At 44.3% G+C, this 10724-nt stretch overlaps 1 long non-coding RNA gene across 1 annotated transcript; it reads right to left on the bottom strand.

The window, feature by feature from the left end:
* Positions 1-6244: 6244 nt before the first annotated feature.
* On the bottom strand, positions 6245-10362 carry LOC135370374 (uncharacterized). The gene is made up of 3 exons (XR_010415318.1): positions 10136-10362; positions 6530-10070; positions 6245-6472 (listed from the first exon to the last, which is right to left on the bottom strand). It is a non-coding gene; the product is annotated as an uncharacterized LOC135370374 (long non-coding RNA).
* Positions 10363-10724: the final 362 nt, after the last annotated feature.

Raw genomic sequence — 10724 nt, 5'->3', positions numbered from 1 at the left:
TGTCAGATGTACCTTTTCGTGTGTCATGCACTTCTGGTGATTTTTTGCTTATAAGCAGCACCAAACAGTGGGAATGAGATCAAAACAGCATGCATTTTATTTAATGCACCGCGGAACAGAGAACAGCGACATAACACATAAATCTGAAAGAAGAGAGAACGCGGGTGGGTTGCTGATCGGCATATGCTATGGTGTAGGTGGAAAAACTGGCAGACGAAAGATGAAAGAGCTAATGACCTACTTATTAGACAGTCCTTTCCTGATGCTTCAAGGAGGAACTGAAAGATAGCTGAAACAAATTTTTGGTGGCTTCATTCGGTTCGAATTAAGATTATATCGAGGTGGATCTACACAAAAGCTGGGTGAAACCAAGTATCTTGGCACATCATTGAAATGCGTAGTATATGACATTGTACCTTTTTATTAATGAATGCACCTGGCTAAGTATATTTAAGGCAGATATAGTATAATTATTTATGTAGAAATGTTGGCAATTTAGCATGCCCTTAGAAGGCATTACCAGTCTATCTAAAGATGACAACTCTGTTAGAATACTCTGTCATAAACTTGCAGTTGTACAATTCGAATATGGTTTTGAACTGCATAGAAATTGAACATATTAGTAAGTACATATCTGGTACCATTCGGTGCATCAGATACTTGCAAATGTGTAGTACATGACTTTGTACTTGCTTAATATATTAAGTGCATTAAGATATTTGGCACGGAACACTGTCACGCAGGTACACCTTCGTATTGCAGTCCATGCACTTCTTCATTTGAGCACTGAATTTCCCTCGTGGTGGATGCAAGCGTGTATGCTTAGGGACTTGACTACGCTTATGCGAAGCCAATGAATACACTACGAGACGTAAAGATATTCAATATGCTGAAGGAGTGTGTGAAGGCGGGGTAGTTGGTGTACATTCATCGTGATAAAGCAGCACAAAGACGCGGACAAAGAAGGAAGACGGGAGCGTCGTCCCGTCGTCCCGTCTTCCTTCTTTGTCCGCGTCTTTGTGCTGCTTTATCACGATGTATTCAATATGCCCAGCTTTAGGTTTGTGACTTTACCATGTGGTTTGAAGCATCCGCGTTTTAATTCCCGTGCGGCTCTAAATACTTCAGCCGACGGTTATTTATGTGCCGTGCAAGGAGACAAAATAGCAAGAGTACGAAACCGAAGCCACTTGGGAGTAATATGGAGGATATCGTACAGATACATCACGCAAAAGAAATCGAGATAGATATGTAAAAGGCCAGAAGAATCTATGAAACTACGAATCCGTCTACATAAGTGCCCATGGCCAAGAATTACAATTATGTCTTCAGTTTGAAGACTCCAAATTTTGTCACATATATTAGACGTTGATCGCACTTAAGAATGGATGTACATTAGATATCTACAACTTTAGTATACTGCACGTTCTATGGACCTCCACCTGTTCTAACGTACTCGGTGTACGTATGATGGATATCGACTGCACATTACTTTTGGACTTAGATACTTGGATTTTTTTGGTACGTCGAAAAGATGTTTGTGGTTTACTGGGTAGGTGTTGTTGTCTATGGATAGGTGGCGTGGTACGCGTATTTTGGTGCGTGAAATCTACATTGTTGTAATTTTGTGCACATTGAGTCTGTGCGGCGCGATCGTCCATAGATTATGCATCCAAGATTATTCTTTTGTGCAGAACACTAAGACCTAGTGCACATTGAGTCCCTTGCGACGTGATCACCTGCGGATTATACAATCCAGATTATTATTTTGTGCAAAATGCTGTGCATGTTGAGCCCGTGCGACATGACCATTCACAGAATATGCATTCTGAATTATTTGTTTGAGTCCGAAACACTGCAAGCTTGTGAACGTTCGTACAAAAATTGTCGACAACAAATTATGCATTCAAAAATTAATATTTTGTGCAAAACGGTGCGAGGTAGTGCACATCGAGTCCATGCGATAAGATCGTTCATAGCTTATGCATTCAAAATTATTTATCTTCTGTTATCTTGTACAAACGCAGCGACCTAGCGCACGTTGAGCACGTGCGACGTGATCGACCACAGATTATGTATTCAAAATGATTATTTCGTGCGGAATGCAGCGAGCTTGTGTTCAGTCCACGCGATGCGATCGTGGATAGATTACGCATTCAATTGTTGTTGTTGTTGCGCGAAACGCTGCGAGCTTGTGCAGGTTGAGCCCATGTGATGCTATCCTCCATAGAGGGTGCATTCTAAATAATACTTTTGTGCAAAACGCTGCAACCTTGCGTATGTTGAGTTCGCGCGAGGTGGTGCGATAAAACTATTTAACGGAGCATTGCATACTTTCACATAATAGTTTGAAGGAAACAAACGACTTTGTTGTCTTTGTAAATGATAACACAAATTTTATTGTGTAGCTAGGCTACCATATCAAAAAATATATATATAGGTACCATGTCGTCGCGTCCGGGTCTCTCTACATCGAGAACTGCGAATAGAATGCAGTCTCCTCGCTCGATTTCGTAGTGCATGCATAAGATGTTGTCCAGAGAGGTGGGCCTCATCTAATGCATGCGTGCAACTGCATGAAGCCTGCTTTACTGGGGTTTTATGGGGCTGGATAGTGTGTATTTTGATATGTGTACATTTTACCCTGAGCATGTTGATGTACGGTACTTGACCTGGGAGTTTTTATTCATGTCTTGTGTTGTTCCACAGCTGTGAAAGTGGTGTATGGGTTAAGCTTCTAACGCCTCTGATACGAAAATTTGTGCGAATCACATTGAAAAGAGGTGCGTCGCATGAAATTTACATGCCCAGTACAGAACAACAACTTTATTACTAGATGAGGAACGGAGAATTTCATCGCTAGGAACGATACTCTACCCCATTGCTGGTGGTGATGCGGGGAATAAAATAATGAACCCCTTCGCAATAAGGATTAAAGTCCTATGGTATCCAGAAAAGTGAAAAGAGCTTTGAGGGCAGAGCGTTGGTGGGTTGGATGTAGCCAAGCACAAAGCAGGTTTGTGAGGGAGAGGAGGTCAGAGTTCAGCTCGTTAAAGGATCCGGAGAGTACGGTTCGGGAAGGTTGGTAGTGTGGACAATGGAGAACAATATGTTCTAGATCTTCTACAGCACCGCGGTGACTGCATTGGGGAGAGTCAACTTGCCTCAAGCGGTAACGCCACTGCGCTGTAAAAGCCACATTGAGGCGCATTTGATGAACTAATGCAGCACCTTGACGAGAGGTATGTCGAGCACATATGTACATATGTTTGCGGTGCACAAACAGAATCAGTTATTTCTGTGCGAGCTCTGAAGCCATCGTGAAAACGCTCTTAAGCTTGGCTGCATCGCACCACTTTTCCTGAACATAGCTAGAATTATGGGTTAATCATCGGTTGGGAGGGAGCTTTTCAAACTTGGAGGTGAGTGGAATTCTCTAATGAGTGCTATAATCATGAACCAAATCGCAGTTGGGGGTGGGCTTAGAAATCTAGGGAAAACTAGAAATGATCAGCGAGTGAATGTCTAGCTAGAATTATGGGCGAATAAGAGGGTGGGAGAGTGCTTATAGCTCGACCAGTACGCTTGAACAACCCATGAGAATGCTTGAAAATCTAGAGAAGAGTGGAATTAACCAATGAGTGCCTCTCTATGATGCAGTTAGAAACATGGACCAATAGCATTGGAGTCTACCAGCCTATGGGAGGTTAGAAATCTAGAGAAGTGTAGATGTGACCCATGAGTGGCCGTCTAGCTAGATGTATGGACCAATGGTTATATGGATGAAACTCCCCACTCATCATCTCACGATAAAGTTGTTGTTGTTTCGGAACAATTAGCAGTTGAGTCCATCATGCTGCGAGGGAGCTTAGAAATTTAGAGGTAAGTGGCTGTCTAGCTAGAATTATAGAGCAATAAGCATTTGAAAAAGAACTTAGAAATCTAGAGATGAGAGCAAACGACCAATGAGTGGCAATATAGCTCGACCAATAAACTTCACCAACTTGTGAGGGATTTAGAAATCAAGAGATGAATGCAATTAACCAATGAGTGGCTTTCAGTTAGAATCATCTACCAACAGCAGTTTGAATAAGCCAACCTAGGAGTTGGCTTAGAAATGAGTAGAAATGTCCAATGGCTGGCTGTCCTAGCTGAACCAATAAGCTGCTGCGCTGAATGACCGATGAGTGGCTGTCGTGGACGAATGGGAAAGATCTAAAAAATGTATTGAATAGATGTCAAAATCATTGTGCTGTGCGTGTTTCCTTGAAGCCATTTGCAGCCGCAGCTGGTGGGGTCCATTCTATGTTAGCCAGAGCTTTGAAATGACCAGAAATGACCACCTCTGTACCATTGGACACATAACCAATTTGAAACCAGACTGGACAGCCTCGTAGATGCACGTTAAAGGTAGGCGTGGTGGGGCCAATCAAGAGGGCTTGAACCAATCAGGGCCAGAGCTTATGATTGGGGCGGAGATAATCAGCCTGAAGAGGAGGAGCAATGACTGAAATGGACCAATCAGCGTGAAAGGGCGAAGCCAAGAAAGCCAATCAGCGTTCAGTTGGCTTAAAATGGACAAATTGGCGTGAAGTGGGTAGAGCCAGTCAATGAGCAACCAGTAGGCTTAGATCAATCTGCATGAATCAAAGTAGCGGGGCTATGACTAACGAATCAGCGATCAGTAGGCTTTGAATGCGCCAATCAGCGAAGCTACGATCGAACAACCAGGGCTGGCTTGAGTTGGATTAGGACTGGATTATGTTGGATAAGAACTGTATTGTTGGATTAGAACTGCATTGTGTTGAATCAGCATTGGCTCGCATTGGATTAGAATTGGCTTCTATGGGATTAGAGAAGTGGCTGTTGTGGGGCCTTGGTCTATTTGCGAATCTAATTAAGTACAGGTGGTGCTCCACACCTCCAAGATGGAGGACGACAACAGGTCTCCGAAGAGAAGCAAGCGTAGGCATGCAGAGTTGGCCGCAGTATGTTCACCCTCAAGATTACGTTGTAGTTTTTAATACACACAAATTGAGACTCTTCGTGAAAGCAGAACTAACTTTTTCTGCAGGTCATCTCATACTGTACAATTCCAATCCGCCTCTGGGGGGGCCGTGTCTTTGAACGCGCCGCCTATCAAACGGTCGTCGGGGCAGCATCGATTGCGGTGTTATTTCCGGGAAGATTTTTCCTAAAATTCCAATGTAAAGAAGTTGGCAGAAATCTTCCGTCGTCGCAGTTTGTTTACATATGCCGTGAGTCGAGTGAACAAAGGGGCATTGTGAAAGAAAAGAAGACAAAGCAAAGATTAGCCGCTTGAGAAGGATCACGTATCATATGTTGTAGAATGTGGGCTAGTAGTCCGCTGGCAATGTTATTTTAGGGTTGCTCATCCTATTGTACCATAGTATTTACATGTCAGTGTTATTTGGGAGTCCCTTTAAAACAAATTTCTGGACACGTTAGAGCAAACACCAGTAGTATAGAGCCGTTACGTACAACAGCCACTTTTTTCTAATCCAGTTCTAGGAATTTCTAATCCACCACCCATTTCTAATCCAGGTGAAGCCAGGTCTAATCCAGGCTCCACCACTTCATGGTGATCCATCCAATTTTTATGAGATTGGCTACCCTTCGTTGCCGCATTTGTTCATTCGCTCATAGACACCAAAATTATCTATTCTATTCAATTCTAAGTTGGCTCATAGGCTTCCAAATCGCTCTTTTTTTCTAATCCACCAGCTAATTCTAATCCAGGTCAAGCCACTTCTAAGTCCTCTGGTTGGTTGGTCACAGCTCCACCCCTTCATCCATCCAATTTCTATGAGATTGGCTACCCTTCATTGCCGCATTTGTTCACTCGCTCGTAGACACCAAATTGATCTATTCTATTCAATTCTAAGTCGGCTCATAGGCTTCCAAAATCGCTCACCTGTCTATTGGTCCGGGGGTGGTCACTTCCATCCATTTCTAAAACCTAGTGATTGGCTTGTTGGCTTCCTGTCATACATGCTCGATAGACTCATTTGTCATTTCCACTCTCTAGTTACTCGGTCACACGCTTTCAACTGCATATTGCTTCATAATTCCAGCTGCAACATAGACAACCGCTCGTGGGTCAATCCCATTCATTTCTAGGCCAGCTCACAATTCCCTCCAAATTGCTTATTGGTCCGGGGCGGCATTCTTTTTTAGCCTGCGTCGACTCTCAGCAATGGTTGGCACACAAAAACATGGTAAATAGTTTTCAATGTTTATTGAGTACATCATGGCAGTCTCGGAGATATTGTAGTTCTCCCTGGGGACACATCCATGTACGCTGTATATCTCCGCTAACATCCATAGTGTTCTTCACATAGGTACTATGTGGATCACCCAGGCACTCATCCCTCTCTGTCCATGACCCAGAGGCAAACCGCAGGAGAGAACAGCATGTGACAGAAGCATTAATTCTCTTCCTGCACATCTTCTGAAGCAAAAAAGAACATTATGAGCTTCACTAGTTATATCACCCACTTAAACTTACCATATTCATAGCTTCCATAAGGATAGGAGTCGATGTCATTGCACAGGTATCTCTTGTCGTCGTATGCCATCAGACTTCTTTTGACATTTCTGATGGTGTACATACACTGCTTCTTTCCAACGATCGATACTTGTTCGTTCGATACGCTCGTGTGATTGAACAAGGTATTGCAGTACGTCTTATGGAGGAGGTGCTTGCGTACAATATTCTTTTTGACCCCTTTAGCTCTTGTAATTTGCCTTCCTCCAGCTAATTTGATGGAGTACATTTTAGCTTTCAAACAAACTACTTCCTCAATAGGTACACTACCAGTTTCGCTTTTGAATGCCCCAAGCCTTCCGCGATTCTTTTCACTGTACAGTGGATGATCCCGATCGAAGGAAGACAGATCTAAGTGGTCGTCGGCGATCGCTCGTAACTGATCTTCGTAGTCCTTGCAGAATAGGCCGAGGATTAAAGAATCCGTGTCAAAGTAGCAGGTAATCACCGGACAAGTGAGCTTGCTCAAGAGGGTTTCGTAGTAGAATGAGTACATGGTTAATTTACTGAGTTCTAAAATCGTAAACCCAATTTGGAGCGGGAAATCGCATCGCACTTTTCTTTTGCGCATTTCGTACATGACACAATCCGGGGACAAAATTTCCATCGGCACGCATTCTGCCCGACTCCCGAGGCGACTCGCCGTCTCCTCATCGAAGGCTACTCGAATATCACGCATGTTAAATTTATTTAAAAGTGTTCTCCCAAAGACTGCATTATTTGAGAGTTTGTAGAAGTTTTTTTCGAAAGTCGTACACGAGGCAACGCGTCTGGCAACATTGTCCTCGATGTAGGGACGCAGGAATGGTGCTTGACGAAATTTTAGAATTCGGTGAATTTTCGTCACCCTCATGCCCAATCTACAATAGAGTGCGAGCAACGCGTAATGAACGACATACTCGACCTTGTCCTTGCACGTGAGCAACAGCTTTTTGCTGTTAGCAGGCTGATACATTAATTCTTCGAGAAGCCTTCGCTGGAATGGCGAGAGCCATTCCTTTGGGACGACTGCCTTCTCGGGAGCCAGGGGGAAGTACCTCGTTAGAGCGTGGATAGATTTTGGATACTCCAAGTCACATACGTACACATACCCCACCTCCGAATCCGTGGGATGACGCATAAAATCCACGGAGCTAAAATCCTCGACCCATTCGAAATCACCGACAGGGAGGTGCTTTATCATACTAAATCCGTAAAGATTGTTGCAATCTATGTATGATATGTACACCTCCTCTTTATCAGGATCATAGCCGCTACACAGAGGGTTATTGGCACGCGAATGACGCCTGCTCGCCTGACAGAGCCCGCCTCTAACGCCCGATTCGATGGTTCTGTACATTTCCTCATCGGTAATCAATTCCAATTTTGCATTCGTATAATTTAACGCACATTGCCACGAATAGGATGCCAGAGAAACGCAATGAAGCAATTCCAATCCGCGTGCGCTGTAGCACAGGCGTCGGAAGTGCTGCATTATGTCTGCATGTAAGAGGGCATCCGTCTTCAGGTACAAAGTGTTATAATCCCGTAAACTCGAGCACCCAAAATGCTCAAATACATGCACAGCGTACTGGTAGTCCTCGTCGCTTACATCTTCCCCAGTTAGATCATTTCGAAAAGCGGATTTTTCTGGGAGACTCAACTCGTCGTACACTGCAAAAGAACTAAGGTAACTGTAAGGGAACACACCTTTACGAAGCAAAATTTTGTAGTCGTCTCCAAATACCTGCTTCAAGCATTGGAACGCCTCTGCACCCCCCATGGATTTGACGGTTTCCACAAGCTCCCCAAGTGATGAATTTAGGTACTGCATGGTATCTCTGAAGAGGAAGGTACCAATTTCAAACGAACGGATTTTTTCCATGGAGCTGGCCACAATGAAGGGAGGTCGCGTGGATGAAGGGAGGTCGCTTCCACCCGAGAACGTGAAATTCCCGTAACAGTCCAGCCAAATCATAAGACAAATTGTGGACCATGATCGGCAATTTTTCTCTGGTAATGCACGCGACGTTACAGGGGTTGCACAGTGTCGCGATATAATTTGTCTCACCCGCAGTACAATGCTTCGAATGATCATGATGCCGGACACGAGGTAGGTCTTTCGCGAATTCCCGTTTACAGTATGCACAGTGGGTGGCAGCTCTGTGCTTGGCTTGTTGTTCGTCGCTCAGCACCATTGCAGCGGGGCAGGCGTTCAAGGCAATCATTTCATCACGCATTTCCATGAGCGCCTTCACACACTGCTTTGCCGCATCTTCCCCATGGTGTGTTCTAATGCGCATCACCTTTGAGTCGTGGGTACGCACAAGCACGGCACAAAAGCTAGAGGTAATGTGACGTTGCATGCCAACACCACTGGGTGCGAGAACGCTCTCAGTGTCCAACGCAACGACGTAGTTGTACTGCTGCATGTACTGTATTTTAGTAAACTCTACAAAATTTTTTCCCGGCTCGCAAAATTCCAACAGGATTTCGTTCACATCCGTGCAAAGGCGTCGATGTTTCGCCATGCTCTCTTCCTTCACGAAAGAGCGTGTACAGCGTTCGCATACGAAATGGTTACTTCTTGTTGTCAACAAGCGTTCGAGGGACTTAATTCCAAAAAAATGCTCATCTACTTCCAACAAGTGAATTTTCTTTTCCCATTCTAGTTTTGGGGGTCGCGACACATGTACTCCCTGATCGACGTACGCGTACACGTAGACGGAAATCTTGTTTTGGTTTTCAAATTCGTCAAGATCAGAGAAGGATACAGGGAAGTGACTAGGCCACCAGTACTCTGTTGCATAATTTTCATATTTTTTCCATCGGTTCCTTTCCTGCGGGTGCAAGAGGGCGAGCGTATTGTATTTAAAGCACTCGCCCTCCTTACGCTCTGGTAAAGGGACATTCGTTAACACGTTTCTGCGTTTAGCCAAATTTGTGGGAAGTACCCCATTGCACCCGAATTTTTTAGTTTTCACAGCGGAAATACACATTTGAACTTTTTGGACGTCAGTGGATACAAACCCACTACCCTCGCGCTGGTAATTTTCAACGCGCCCAGTGGACTCCTGAATCACATCCATCAAAGTATTTACGATAGCTCCATCGCTGTGGACTTCGCGAGCAAGCGCCATAAAATGAGCTATGTGTGCGGTTACATCCCCTCGATTTTCTTTCATCATTAGAACGTCAGAACAAATGCAAAACCTAAAGGGTATTCTTTGCGCTCGCAAAATAGCAATTATATTGTGGAGGTGGTTCATTAAATATTGTTGCAAGTCCTCTACTCCCTGATCGTGAACAGATGCCAATAGCACAAACGCTTTGACGATACCTCGAAATGCGCTATCAGTTTGAAAGAAAGGCAGGAAGGAAATGTCCACATAGGGATGTGATCGCTCAACGTGAGCATGCAATGTGCCAGGTGAAATGTCTGGAGAAGATGGTGAATTCTCTTCCAATGGCTCATCATCCCCGATATCATGAGGATCAAAAAAGCAGAACACGCATCTAGGCACTGAAAAAAAAAAGAAGAAACACTAAGAAAACGTGCACCACAGAGCGTGGATGAAAAATACTTACTTTTGAAGCGAGCTCCGCACACTCCCGAAGCGATGCGAAGACTGCTGCTTCTTTACACATCCTCCCCACTTATATAGCGGCGACCTCGCTGCATGCCCCAACATGCACGAGCGCGAGGAGTCCTCATAGCCTAAAAATAAACTTGCTCTGCATGTTCAAGGTCGCAGCTTGCCCTTGGCTTCACGTAATGCTCCGTCCGCCTACACCATTGCCGCACCTGAGCGCAAAGTTCGCTCTCATCACATGTCATTCCGATATGCAAGTTGCTTCCATGAACAGGCACACAGCCATCCCTTTTTATTCACAGTGGCTGTGGAATTTCAATAATATTACTTAAATGAAACAAATTGCAGTGAAATGCAGATTCATCTCAGACAGGAATTTCTACCCGCAGCATTAAGCCCTCAGATACCAGCATTTCTGCTCAAATAGCAAAATGGCTATGACTTCAAAAATTAAACACATGCTAAACAAACTACCATCAACTGCTATCAGATAATTATTGCATAATGCTACATACAGTCGCATTGTCCCTGCGTAAAGAAACCACAGGACAAGGGTACACAAATTCACTTAAGCGATGAGGGAA

The sequence above is a fragment of the Ornithodoros turicata genome, chromosome 1 (genome assembly GCF_037126465.1).
Source record: "Ornithodoros turicata isolate Travis chromosome 1, ASM3712646v1, whole genome shotgun sequence".
NCBI lineage: Eukaryota > Metazoa > Arthropoda > Arachnida > Ixodida > Argasidae > Ornithodoros > Ornithodoros turicata.
The sequence above is the reverse complement of the archived record's forward strand: the minus strand, read 5'-3'. Positions and strand labels throughout refer to the sequence as shown.